At 37.4% G+C, this 12,723-nt stretch overlaps 1 long non-coding RNA gene across 3 annotated transcripts in view; it reads right to left on the reverse strand.

Moving 5' to 3' along the window:
• Positions 1 to 7,154: 7,154 nt before the first annotated feature.
• Positions 7,155 to 12,723, reverse strand: part of LOC129349487 (uncharacterized) — a 149,491-nt gene continuing 143,922 nt past the window's right edge. The window contains exons 1-5 of one of the 3 annotated variants that reach the window (XR_008602507.1): positions 12,055 to 12,185; positions 11,106 to 11,206; positions 10,239 to 10,380; positions 7,436 to 9,268; positions 7,155 to 7,372 (exon numbers count right to left, since the gene is read on the reverse strand). This is a non-coding gene — a long non-coding RNA (uncharacterized LOC129349487). Of the gene's footprint in view, positions 7,373 to 7,435; positions 9,269 to 10,238; positions 10,381 to 11,105; positions 11,207 to 12,054; positions 12,186 to 12,723 lie in introns of those variants that run through there. The other 2 variants (XR_008602505.1, XR_008602506.1) reach the window with 2 other exon arrangements.

Consider the following 12,723-nt stretch of genomic DNA (forward strand, 5'->3'; position numbering starts at 1 on the left):
GGCGCTACTTTGGCTCTGAACCTTTATCTACCTGTGGTCGCTCTGTCTTCTGGAGTGATTTGATTGGTTATACGTCACGAATAAAACTCCTTTAACTTAACATCTGTAAACAAAACAAAAACGTATCAACAAAGTTTTCTGTTAGAGTTTGTGTTCTTCTAAGTTTAACTCCAAGATTTTAAATACTTTCATTTACTGCAAATGAATATCTACTCCAAATGTCTCACTAATAATCATTATCAGCCTTAAAAACCCACAAAACACCCCTCTATACTCGACCACACTTAGTACAGTCCGGTTCCCCCTTCTATAAATCTGCTTGGAATCTTCCACTTCCTGTTTGTCAAAGTGGCCTTCTACCTGGACAGGTTTTGTTGGAGCTCATGCAACAAACATTTTGGGTAACTGCACTTTAATATGGATGGATGACACTGAATTAGAGTCTGTTTTAATGAGACTGAGTTAAGATGTGTAGCTCTGTCATTAAATAGGAAATTATTTCTCAGAATTCACAGAGAAAAGTCTGAAATGTTTGCTAGGTTAGCGTCCCACATGTTCTTTGGCTCAGCTAAAGCTAACTCTCTCCAACTTCTGGATCTCTTGAGTTGCTTGTTGTTAAAATATCTTGCTAGAGGTGCTGAAGCTCAGAAAGTCTGAGATGTTTGTTCAAAATAAGCTCATTCTCAAGTCTTATCTGAACTGTCCTCTTTTGTTTGAACTTTCCCTAAACTTAGGAGTTAATGACAGAGCAGCACATCCAGACTCAGTCTCATTTATGTAGAGATTAAACTTCAGTGTCATTCATTGATGTTAAAGTGCAGTTTTTCAAATGTTTGTTGCACATGCTCCCGACCAAACCAGTCCAGGTGGAAGACGATGTGAAGAGAAAGCTCCAGAGGATGAATATCACACATTTACGTTGGAAATAAATGTCCTTTAATTAGACATTGTCATGCAAAGTGGATTTCCCTTTAATGATGTTCAAATCTTTGTTGAGTGTTTTGTTGATGTTGGTTTCTAAATGTTTTTTGACACTCGGCCCCAAAGATTAAAACCTTCTACGGCTCACAAGCTGCAACAATTCACACATTATCAACTATCTTTCTGACTAAACTAAGATAAAAAGTGAAAAACTGCCTGATTCCTGCATCATGAATGTAAATCTTTTTGGTTTTTATGACAGTAAACTGAATATATTTGGGTTTGACATTTTATAAACCAAAACAAGAAATGAATTACTGGAGAAAACAATCAACAGATTAATGGACAAAGAAAATGTGTTTTCCAACATATATGGCTGAATTACTCCAACATTACAAGATACATACAATTTTAATTCAATTTTATTTATATAACGCCAATTACAGGTCAAATTGTCTCAAGACGCTTTATTTTTATATTTTTTTGTCATATTTAAAATATGACAAAGTAAGAAATTTAAACCTCTTGACTAATCCAATTTATTATTTGGTTTTTAAGAGACTAATCGACAACTAAAATAACTTTCTCCACTAAAACTAATAAACATGAGGTCAAATAGAAGGAACAGTTTTAAATACTGCAGTCCCACGACGACAAGAATAAAGTTTGTCAACAAAAACTAAATCTGCTGGTGGATTCCATTAAAGTCCTAATAAATGATAATAAAGTGTGATACTAAAGGTTTGTGGTGCTAAAAATGTCAAAGTAAAGATATCAAGTTGAACATCTGGATGGAGGTTGATAAAAGTTGACCTCCCTTCATTTCTCTGGAGTCGACTCCATGGATTTTATGGATGGTGGTTAAAGACCTGCTCTTCTAGTCGTCTTCCTTCTAGTCGCTGTAAAAAGTCAGTCCATCCTGGCCGACTTCAACACCTCTTCATGACAACTTGTTCTGCCTCCGACCTGGTGGAAACTCCAGAAACTCGGGAAAACCTGTGGAGACTCGAAGAACTCGTGGAGACTCGAAGAACTCGTCGGGCGGGGGAAGGTGTGGTGGGTGGTGGGGGGAGGTGGGGGAGTAGAGGGGGGAGGCCGCCACCCACCTCCCCGCCTACTCTCCGCCCTGACTCCACCCAGACTCCGCCTTGGCTCCACCCATGTGGTCACTTCAGGAACTACGATGCCAAAGGGACGACGAATTTATTTCTTTTTATCTGATCTGTAGCTCAGTGAGTTAAGGATTTGCCTATGGAGCTGCAGGTCGCTGGTTCAAGACCAGACACTTCTTAAGTTTTCTCAAAATCCTGACAAAGACAAAGAAAGAAAAATGCCGGTGGCGGGTCTTGAACCTGCGACCTTCCAGCTTGGTAGTCTGTCTTCTTATCCCCTGAGCTATTCGCTCAGATACTAATTCTTCTTTTTTTTGCGCATTTATCATCTATTTTTTGTCGTTTTCGAGTTTTTTTTTTAACTCGAGTCTCGACTCGACCGTTTTTCTCAGGAGGTTGGACTTCAGCCTTTGTGCTGGAGGGTTGAACCCTCAGTTCCAAGACTTTCCAAAGCCTCCACACCTCCCGAGTCCTCAGGACCTGAGCTTTCACACAGTCTGAGGGCTGAAATTTTCTAAGTCCCACAGTAGTTCTCTGTTAGATTGAACTTTCAGACAGTCCAAGGACTGATATCTTCTAAGTTCCTGAGTAGTTCTCTGTTAGTTTGAACCTTCAGACAGTCTGAGGACTGAAGTTTTAAAAGTTTCTTAGTACTTCTCTGTTAGTTTGAACCTTTAGACACTCTGAGGACTGAAGTTTTAAAAGTTTCTCAGTACTTCTCTGTTAGTTTGAACTTTCTGGTTAACAGAAGCCTTAAAACTTGTGACCATGAGTCTTGATTTCACATTTAGACCATCCATCTGAGTTCTTCTCAGACCTTCACCTGTGGGTTTTTTAGAAATCCTCAACAAACTTTGATTCTCTTCACTGAACAGTAAAGTTTGTGGAGATCAGAAGGTAACATTAGTTTGATAAATGCCTTCAACTACTAGTAGACTTTATCTGGAAAGCAGTTTTCTGAAATGAGTTCTTAGTAAATCTGTCCACAATCAAACCAAGAACATAGAAAGAGGAAATGTTTGAAGAAACAACTTGATGTTTTCATTTCAGACTAGAAAACGCTTTAAGACTTTATCTGTTTTTGCTCTTTTTCATCGTTTTATTGTCTCTTCTGTTTAATTTGATCTTCTAAAGTTTAACTGGTGTCTTTTCAAATGTTTTGTCTTTAGTTTGATTCTTCTTAAACGTTTAGTTTTGCTCTTTTCTCACCTTTTATTCTTTTCTAATGTCTGATTTGATTTCAAAATGTTTTGTCTTTTTAATGTTTAATTGTTGTTTTTTCAAATGTTTTATTGGCTTGTTTGAAAAAATTCCTTTTCTTTCCCAATGTTTAATTTTTCGATTAAATCTTTAAGGTTTTTCTTTTTAAATGTTTTACCACCTTTCAATGTTTAATTTTCTTTTTAAATGCTTCATTGTATTTTCTGTTTAATTCCAATTTAAAGTTTTATTGACTTTAAGATTTAATTTTCTAATTAAACATTTCATTTTTTAATTCAATGTTTTGTCTTCCTAAATGTTTAATAATCTAATAAAATGTTTTGTATTTTTTTGAATAATGTTTAATATTTTTGTTTAATTCAATGTTTTGTCTTCCTAAATGTTTAATAATCTAATAAAATGTTTTGTATTTTTTTGAATAATGTTTAATATTTTTGTTTAAAAAAATGTTGTTTAATTTCATAATTACATTTTGTATCTTCTGTTTAATTATCTAATTAAATACTTTAATATAATTTAATTGTATTTAATGTTTAATTTTCTTTTTAAAAGTTTTATTGTATTAAATGTTTTTTCCTTTGATTTAATTGCTTTTTTGAATGTATTTTATTTCTTTAATCTTTTTTCTGTCAAGATTATAACCCCAACCTTAAAAATGAAACAAACCCTTAAATCACAATGAAAATACTTCTGTTGTCACAATCATGAGTTAGTCAATTATTCAGTTTATCAATTCAACTTTATTTGTTTAGCACCTTTCACACAGATGACAAAACTAAACAAGCAAAGACAAAAAAATATGATTAAAACTATGATTAAAACTCAAAAATGTATTTAAAAAAAAAAAAAAAGATTTAACGTGCTAATAAAATGTGTTGTGTCCAGGGGATGGAGGGAGTTTATTGAAGTCTTGGGCTCACACGGAAAATCATTTAAAATATAAACTTGATATTCAGTCTAAGGAAACTGCAGAGCGACAGAAGAACCAACAATATCTCCTGTTTCTCCTTTAATGAGTCGACTCTTCTTGTGCTTTCAGACCAAAGAACTACAGACTCTTCACAACCTGCTCAAACTCTTCGTACAGGACCTCACCACATGGGTCAAGAAGGTTTCCTTCTCCTCATTTCTACTCTGAAGCTCACCTTCTCCTGCTCAAACTGCTGACAAATGTTTCTGCTGCTCTAAAGTCTGGTCTCCAGAACTTCCTAAAAACTCTCAAAGTCTCTTCTGCTGCAGGCTGCTTTGTAGAACTGTTGCAGAAAACCTCACTAAACGACATGGAGGGGCCTCAAGATAGTCGTCCAAATGAAACCATACAAAAACCAAACTAGTACAACCCAAACGCTAAAGTCTCCTGCAGCCTACCAGAGAAGCTCTGAGAACAGAGAATCAGGACAGGAACTCTTACCTTCTGGACAACCAACGTTGGTTCTCAAACAAGAATACAGAACGTGTCTGACCAAAAACCTCTAAAGACTCACTACAGCCAAGATAAAGACACAACTCACCTGCACCAAATCCACTAATCACTGCAAACATTAGCACCATGTGCTAACTGTGGCTAAAGAACCACATGTACCAAGACAACTATCCGGTACAAAGCCCTAAAACACACCAAGAAACACATTAAAGACGATTTTACTGCTGGAAGCTGCAAGCCAACGCCTAAAGAACAAACTAAAGCAACAGAACCAAACCCGATTCAGTGGTGAAGAAAAGCAGAGGAAATGTTTGGCTGCAGCTAAATAAAGCAGGAAGACACTGAGCTGCTCAGGTGTTCCTGATAACACCAAGCAGCCACCTGGACAGCCAATAGGAACACAGCTTACTGGAAATCCAGAGGGCTGGGTTAGTGAAGGAAATTTAATTTAAAGTTGAAGCAGAAAGTTAACAAAGAAAGTTGACAACCACCTTCTGATACCTGAAATCTCTGAGTTTTCACACAAAGAACACCTGAACATGTCAAACTGGTTCCATAGTAGAACCATCATTGTAAAAACGTCATAGTATGGTGTGTTGCTCAAAAAACATTAGGACCCGGCTGTCTAGGGTCGCCGAGGAGCAACATAAAAACAGGACAAACGCTGGTTTCCAGGGGGTTAGGCGGCTATTTATTTGAAAGAGTAAGTTTACAACAACACAACATGTGAGCAGAAAAATCACAAAGTCTGTCTTTAGTTCAGCTGAAAATAATAGTTTTTGTCTTCTTTATTGACCACACTTTTCAGGAAGTAGATGAAGAATAATTAAAGCTCTCATGTAGAAGTCCAACTTATTTTGGATCCTTGTGGAGAGTTTAATCTTAGAGTTTGTACAGCTGTTGAGTTTTTAGAGTCACATAGATTGTTTTGACATTTAATAACCAAGTCCTGAAATGGATTTCTGTCATTTAGTCTGGACTAAACAAATAACAGCAGCATAAATCTCAAACGTCATTATGAGGAGTCTGGATTGAGGGTTCTCCCTTGATAATGATCAAAACATGAAATTTAGGTTGGTTTAAAGGAATATTCCACCTTAAATCTTTGAATGTTGACCTAAAAGGTTGGTTTCAGGAAGTATTCCACCTACAAGGTCCTCACACATCCACCTTAAAGGAACATTCCACCAAAAATCCTTGGACATGCACCTAAAATGTTGGTTTAACCGAGTATTCCATCCAAAATCCTCAAAGAGACCTGAGGGGCTGGTTAAAAGGAATATTCCACCTAAAACCCCAAATATAGACCCAAAAGGGTGGTTTAGAAAAAAATCCTTCAATGTAGACCAAAAAAGTTAGTATGGAGGAATATTCCACCTGAAATGTGGACCCGAGAAGTTGGTTCGGAAGAATATACCATCCTAAACATCCTTAAATGTAGACTAAAAGACAGTTTGGAAGAAAATTCCACCTAAAATCCTCCAATGTAGACCTAAAAGGTGAGTTTAATGGTATATTCCACCTAAAATTCACTACTGTAGACTTTGGAGGTTGGTCTGATGGTACATTCCACCCAACATCCTTGAACATAAACTTGAAAAGTTCTTTCAAAGTTATATTCCACCTAAAATCCTTCAATGTAGACCAAAAAATCTTGGTGTAAAGGAGTATTCCACCTTAAATGTAGACCTAAAGGATGGTTTGGAGTAATATTCTACTCTAAAATCTTCCAATGTAGACCTAAAACGTTTATCTGATGGTATATTCTACCCAACATCCTGGAACATTTATCTAAAAGGTTGGTTTAGTAGTATATTCCCAGAAGAACCCTTGAACATCGGGCTTAATGGTATATTCCACCCAAAATACTTGTACATATACCAAGAAGTCAGTGTAAATGTAGACCTAAAAGGATTGTTTAAAGGAATATTTAAACGATTATTTTCATTATTTAATAATCTGTTATCAGTCAGAACCCTGGCAAACTTATTTTCTTCAGTTTTTTTAGTGGAAGTCACAAATAAAGGACCTCTTGGTTTTTACCAGCGTTAGTGAATCAAAAGCTGCTGTTTCAACACAGACACGTTCACATGCATCCACAAACCTCTCAGCACTCAAACACCCACAGACAGGAGGCCGGCTGGACCGAGGCTCGCGGTGTCCTCAGACCCACGAGTCGGGGAGTCGCTGAACTTGTTGGTCCGGTTTGAAGGCCTCCATGTGGTCCAGTAGAAGTCCACGTAGTCGGTGTTGGCTTTGAACCACAGCGACTGGCCACCATCAGGTGGACTGGCTCGTCCTCGTAGGGCTCCTCCTGTAGCCTTGAGGGGACCACAGGAACATTCAGTAGCTGTTGGAGTTCTTCCTGTCAGGCTCGTGGTAGAACAGCTCTGCAGGATCTTGTACTTGTCTTATCTGGAACAATCTAACAGCCTAAACTGTTAACAGCGATGTAAAGAAGCAAACACAGGCATTGATTAGGACTGAAACTAGATTTATTTTAGAAAACAAATCAGCTTAGAGGCATTTGTTCACACATGTGGCTGAATAGGAGGCCGTCCAATCAGATTCGAGGTCTTCACTCTGTAGGTTGGTTGTTCGGTGAGACTCTTGGACCTCCATCAGCTGACGTGGATGTTTGATGGTCTTCCTCTCTAGTGCCAGATGATTCATCCATGAATTCAGCAGCTACAGACTGAAATGAAGCTCATGCTGCCATTATTGAATTCCTGTTCCAGATTAGATGTTCAGAGCTCACCTTGAATGCAGCCGTCTGCTGTCTGATAGTTTTTCTCATTGTAGTCTTCAATAAAGTCTTTTTCCTCATGTCAGGATGTGGTGAGACTCTTTCTCAGTCTATGCAGACGTCCCTCATTGTGCATCTCCAGAGAAGAAACAGAAAAACTGATCACTGCTTCAGCATCACAAACACTCTCCAGCATTGAGAGTGTTTTAGGAATTCATTCATTGTGTTGTGAACTTTGAAGGAGCAGAAACTTTACAGCTGCCAAAGATATGAGGTCAAATTCTGGATGTTTTAGGAAATGAAGTTCATCAAATGAACACTTGATTTTTGCTAATAACTCTCATTAAATTACTGAAGAAATCTAAGATAAAAACCTGTAAACTCTCAGGCAGCTTTTGTTAAAGTTTGTCTATAATTCTATCATCATGTTCTGGAACCAGGACTCTGCAGAAGTTCCTTCAATCAGATACTTGTGTGTTTCTATTTAAGGCCTCAGGTTTGAACGTACAGCAGAGGATTAGAAAGGAGTGATTTTAATATTTAAATCAGTCCAGTAAATGTTTGGAGTAAAAATGATCAAAGTTTTGATTTAGATAGATTTGTGTCAAATAATATTGTAGAGTCTCACTTAAATATATCCAAATGAGTTCAGTGTATTTACATTTTATAGAATATTTGATTTCTTAATCTCAGTACTGTAGGGTCTGACCCTAAATATTATAATAATTATGTCAATTTAAATTATATTTTAGTGCAGAGTCATAAACTTTAATCAGCTAAACTTACATAATAAATATCACTGCACAATCTTAACCTGAACATTCATATTATTGAGGTAAATTTACATAAATCATGATATTCTAGAGTCTTAACTGGAATATTTCTAACATTAATCTTTTTGTATTGTGCTGATAAACAACAATAACCCGATTTTCAGATAATATTTGTTGTCTGTGATTGTGAGACTAAATTCCTCCACATTCTGGAACTGGACTGCATTTCCCAAAATGGAAACATGGACAGAATTTAACACTCATGTATCCATGGCAACGCCAACATTTCTGCTTCTTACCAAAGTTCACAACACAAGTAAAGATTTTAATGTAAAACTTCAGGGATGACTGCTGACCATAAGTATTCTGATCAATACTTGATGATCAATATCAGGACAGATGTTACAACTCCAGCTGTTGCATTAGACTGCAGTTATTCACAGAGAAATTAAAACATCACATTCCTCATAAAAACTAGATGGGACTTTCATTAAATAAAGTGTTGGTGAATAAACAATGTAAAAAGTGCAAAGCAGCTCCATTAAATCAGGAGATGTGAGACTTCCACAGCATGGATCACCATCTGCTGTGTTGATTCATAGCTGAATGTCAGAATGAACTGAGCTAGAAAAGCTGCTTTGAGCTGCAACATTACGGTCTGACAATCCAACACCATCACAGTTTTCATCTGGTTGTTTTGCTCCAACATGCTGTGAAGTTCAGTTTTTACCTGAATCAATACAGAGATTCTATTTCCAACCAAGACTGGAATAAAAATTAGAATGTTGTGAGGTTATTAATGCAACTAAATCCTTTCAGATGGAAGGATTTACTTCTAAGTTCTAATCCAAGTTTCAGTTGGAGCACATTGCATTCACAAAGAAAAACAGTGATACCTTCATAGCAACATTTAATAAACCTAAAGCTTCCCCGTTGGCACATTGGTGGAGTTTGTTACTGAACATCTGAACCTTAAATCCAGTGAGACGACCATCTTCAGTCGAGGCCAGTCAGAGAACTTCAAGACCTTCCATCAGCTGGACCAGATGTGGCATCATCTCCCTCTGAACATCTGGATGACAGGAGAAAAGACAGAAATCAAACACAGATCACAGAAATACAATTTATTCACTTTCATCATTTTATAAAAGTAGCATGAACTTTATTAAAACTTGACATCAGTAATGAAAGTAAATGTTTTTATCTTGTGTTGAAGCTAAATTTAAAGTCAATTTTAATGACAGTTTATCCTGAGAGGAGTGAGAATGGAGCTTTTCTTTCCTTTTTAGAATATTCCCTCAAAATATTCTGTTTATTATTGGCTTTAGAAGCATTTTTCTTTACTTATTGATTTTTAGATACCTCAGACTGATGCACTTTGCTGGTTTGCAGATAATTTCATGTACAATGACAATAAAGATCTTCTATTATAACATATTTTGCTAAAACAAGAACTGCAAACCTTCTCAATCAGGCTGCAAAATTCCAACTACGACCAAGAATTATCTGATGTAGTTATTATTATAATCTTTACTGAACCAGCCCTGGAATTAATAAAAATCTGTATATGATTTCCTCTGATGGGACCACTATGGAAGCCGTGGTAACAATTAACTATCCTTTGAAGGGAAAGATTAGGTCTTCTTCAGGTGGATAAAAAAAACGCTCTCCCTTAAAAAAAAAAAAAAAAAAAACTGCGTACAATAAAGTAAATCTCTTCTGCACTGCACACAAACTACACTTTTGTATAACTCTGGATGTCAGAGTAAAGGCAGACAGATCCACCGATCAGCCACAACATTCTGACCACTGACAGCTGAAGAGAACAACATCCATCATCTTGTTCTAATGTAACGTTCTGCTGGGAAACCTTGACGTTCATGTGGATGTTTGATATGTACCACCACCTAAACACTGCAGGACAAACAACCCTCTAGTCTCCATGGCAACAGCAGTCCTTGATGCCAGCTGCCACCCTCAGCAGGACAAACTGAAACTACTCAGGAGTGGTCTGAGGAACACGACAGAGCTAAGCTGTTCACCTGGGTTCCACACTCTCCACATCCAGATCTGATTGAGCATCTGTGGGATGGTCCAGGATCAGCCTGGTCTAGGTAGGACCCACCCTGCAACCCACAGGATCCACAGAATCCACAGAACATCCCCAGAGGTTCTGATGAACCACTGGGTCAGAGAAGTTTTAGCAGCATAAAGGGACCAACACAGTATTAGTCAGGTGGTCAGAATGTTATATTGTTATATTGTCATGCTGATTATATGATCAGTAAATGTTACCATCAATTATAACGTCCACATTAATCAGGAAAAAACAAACTATCAGTTCATTCAGAAACTGTGGGGTTAAACCTAAAAACACAGACCTCAACAGCAGTTTGTTTCAAAGCAGAACACCAGCTGGTTTTCACTAAAGAATCTTTCAAAGCAACAATTAAATGACAGCTTTGTTCTCATTAAGTTCAGAGTCAGCCAAAAATAATGTACACATCAGGAAAAGAAAAACTTTTATAAATATTTCATTTGTATAAGTACTTCTACCCATATAGATACCTCTTTCAAAGTTTGATCAAATCACGCTAACTCTGTGTCCTGTTGTACGATGTTTTCCCAACAGATGGCGCTACCCTCATGAATGGAGCATCAACAAGTGACGTCTACAACACAACAGAAATGTCTGGAAGCCAGTGGTCACCACTCTGAGCACCTCTTGTAATTGTAGAAGCCAAAGATAACTTTTATTAATCTCGTGATGTCTGAATAAATTCGGTATTGAAATATTTATGCAAGTTTTTCTTTTCCTGATGTGTGTAAACATTATTTTGGCTGACTCTGTATAATGGGTTTCTGACAGGTCACCAGGCAACATCTTTTTATAATAATGACAAACATACCTGCATTCTACAGGAGTGATTTTCCTCATGTGCAGGTAAAGATGTGTGAGGAGCTTAGAGATGACAGGACCAGGAGTCATCCTCACTAATTCAGCTTCCACCTAGAAACAGAAAGACCACAAACAAACACACTGATATCCTCTCAAACGTTCAACCTCACAGCCTCAAAATATCTGTTTAGGAAGTGTTGTGTTTCTAAATTCTGCTGAAAGCATTGACAGACGTTCTCTTACAAGGTTGTGTAAAAAGCAGCCTGTCCTCTGAGCTACTGAGAAATCTTCCTGAACAAAGTTTCTACGTGTAAATCGGCTCAACAAAAAATAAAGCCTCAGTCAGAGATAACAGGTATCGCAAATTAGAGTTTAACTCGTCAGGCGACTGAAAATGAACGGCTTGTGCAGTTCTAGATCCAAAAGCAGGATGTTTCAACTCATGTTTTACTACAAATACATGCAATAATAAATAAATACAATGGCTGGTTGTTAGTTTATTCACTATTAATGTCATTTTATATACTGGATTGAACTTGAGCAGTGGAAGACAGAAGGAATTTAATGAAATTATGGAGATTCAGAGAGGTAATATTGCGCAATGTTAAGTTAAGCGTGGTTTAATTCAAACCAGCTAAATGTTAAACTTCAGTGCAGCTGAACGGGTTTCAGTTAACCTTAAAGTAAAATAACTTTTTTAAAAGCTAAAATACACAGCAGAGAAATACAGGCTGAGAAGGTCATTCTAACAATGACGGACAGCTGTGCCAGCAACTAACACAGGTGTTCAGAGGTAAGTTAGCCACCTTCGTTAATTAGCCCGCTAGCTAACTTAGCCGCTTAGCTAGCTAACGCGTCCGGACCAACTGCTCAAACACGACAAAACACAACTCTTCACAAGTCGCTGACTTAACGTACAACAAAACAACGCTACAGGTTAGAAGTATTTATCTTCTTACCGTGTTTTACTCCAAAAACAAGATCAACAGCAGCCAGAGATGCTACCAGTAGTGATGGTCCTCTGATACCCGAGGCTTCGACACATGCGCGGTAGCTCATGAAGCAAAGCCACTGTGCCGACGGTGTTTTGGTCACGTGACTCGGTGACGTTTGAATAACTTCAGTGACGTTTGAAGCACTCAACTGCTTCGAATCAGATTGGTTCGGTTTGTTATGCGACTCACTGGGCGGGATCGAGTGTGTTCAGGGATAGGAGATCCCTTCATGTCGTTCATTTCAATGATTTTCTGCAGAATAGGTTGGTTTTGTTGCTGTCGTTAGTTGCTTTGACAGTTAGTAGTGTATATATAGATATAGATAGAGATATAGAGATAGAGAGATATAGATAGAGATATATAGATAGAGATGTAGAGGTATAGAGCCAAGCCCAATTTCAATGGAATGGAAAATTACTTGAATGCATTCAAATTATGATTGACTTTGGTAAGTGATTGTTTCACAGGTCCAGTGTATGCTGTGTGATACCAGGCTCATCTGTGCTGTGTGAACAGGTTTTTTTCAGGGCTGTGGAGATAGTAAAAGAAGAAACCCCTTGAGTCCGAAAACTGTTGATAAATTATTTCTAAATAAAAAATCATATCCAGTTACACAAGCACACCCACTGATCT

Source organism: Amphiprion ocellaris, chromosome 8 (assembly GCF_022539595.1).
Source record: "Amphiprion ocellaris isolate individual 3 ecotype Okinawa chromosome 8, ASM2253959v1, whole genome shotgun sequence".
In the NCBI taxonomy this organism is placed as follows: Eukaryota; Metazoa; Chordata; class Actinopteri; family Pomacentridae; genus Amphiprion; species Amphiprion ocellaris.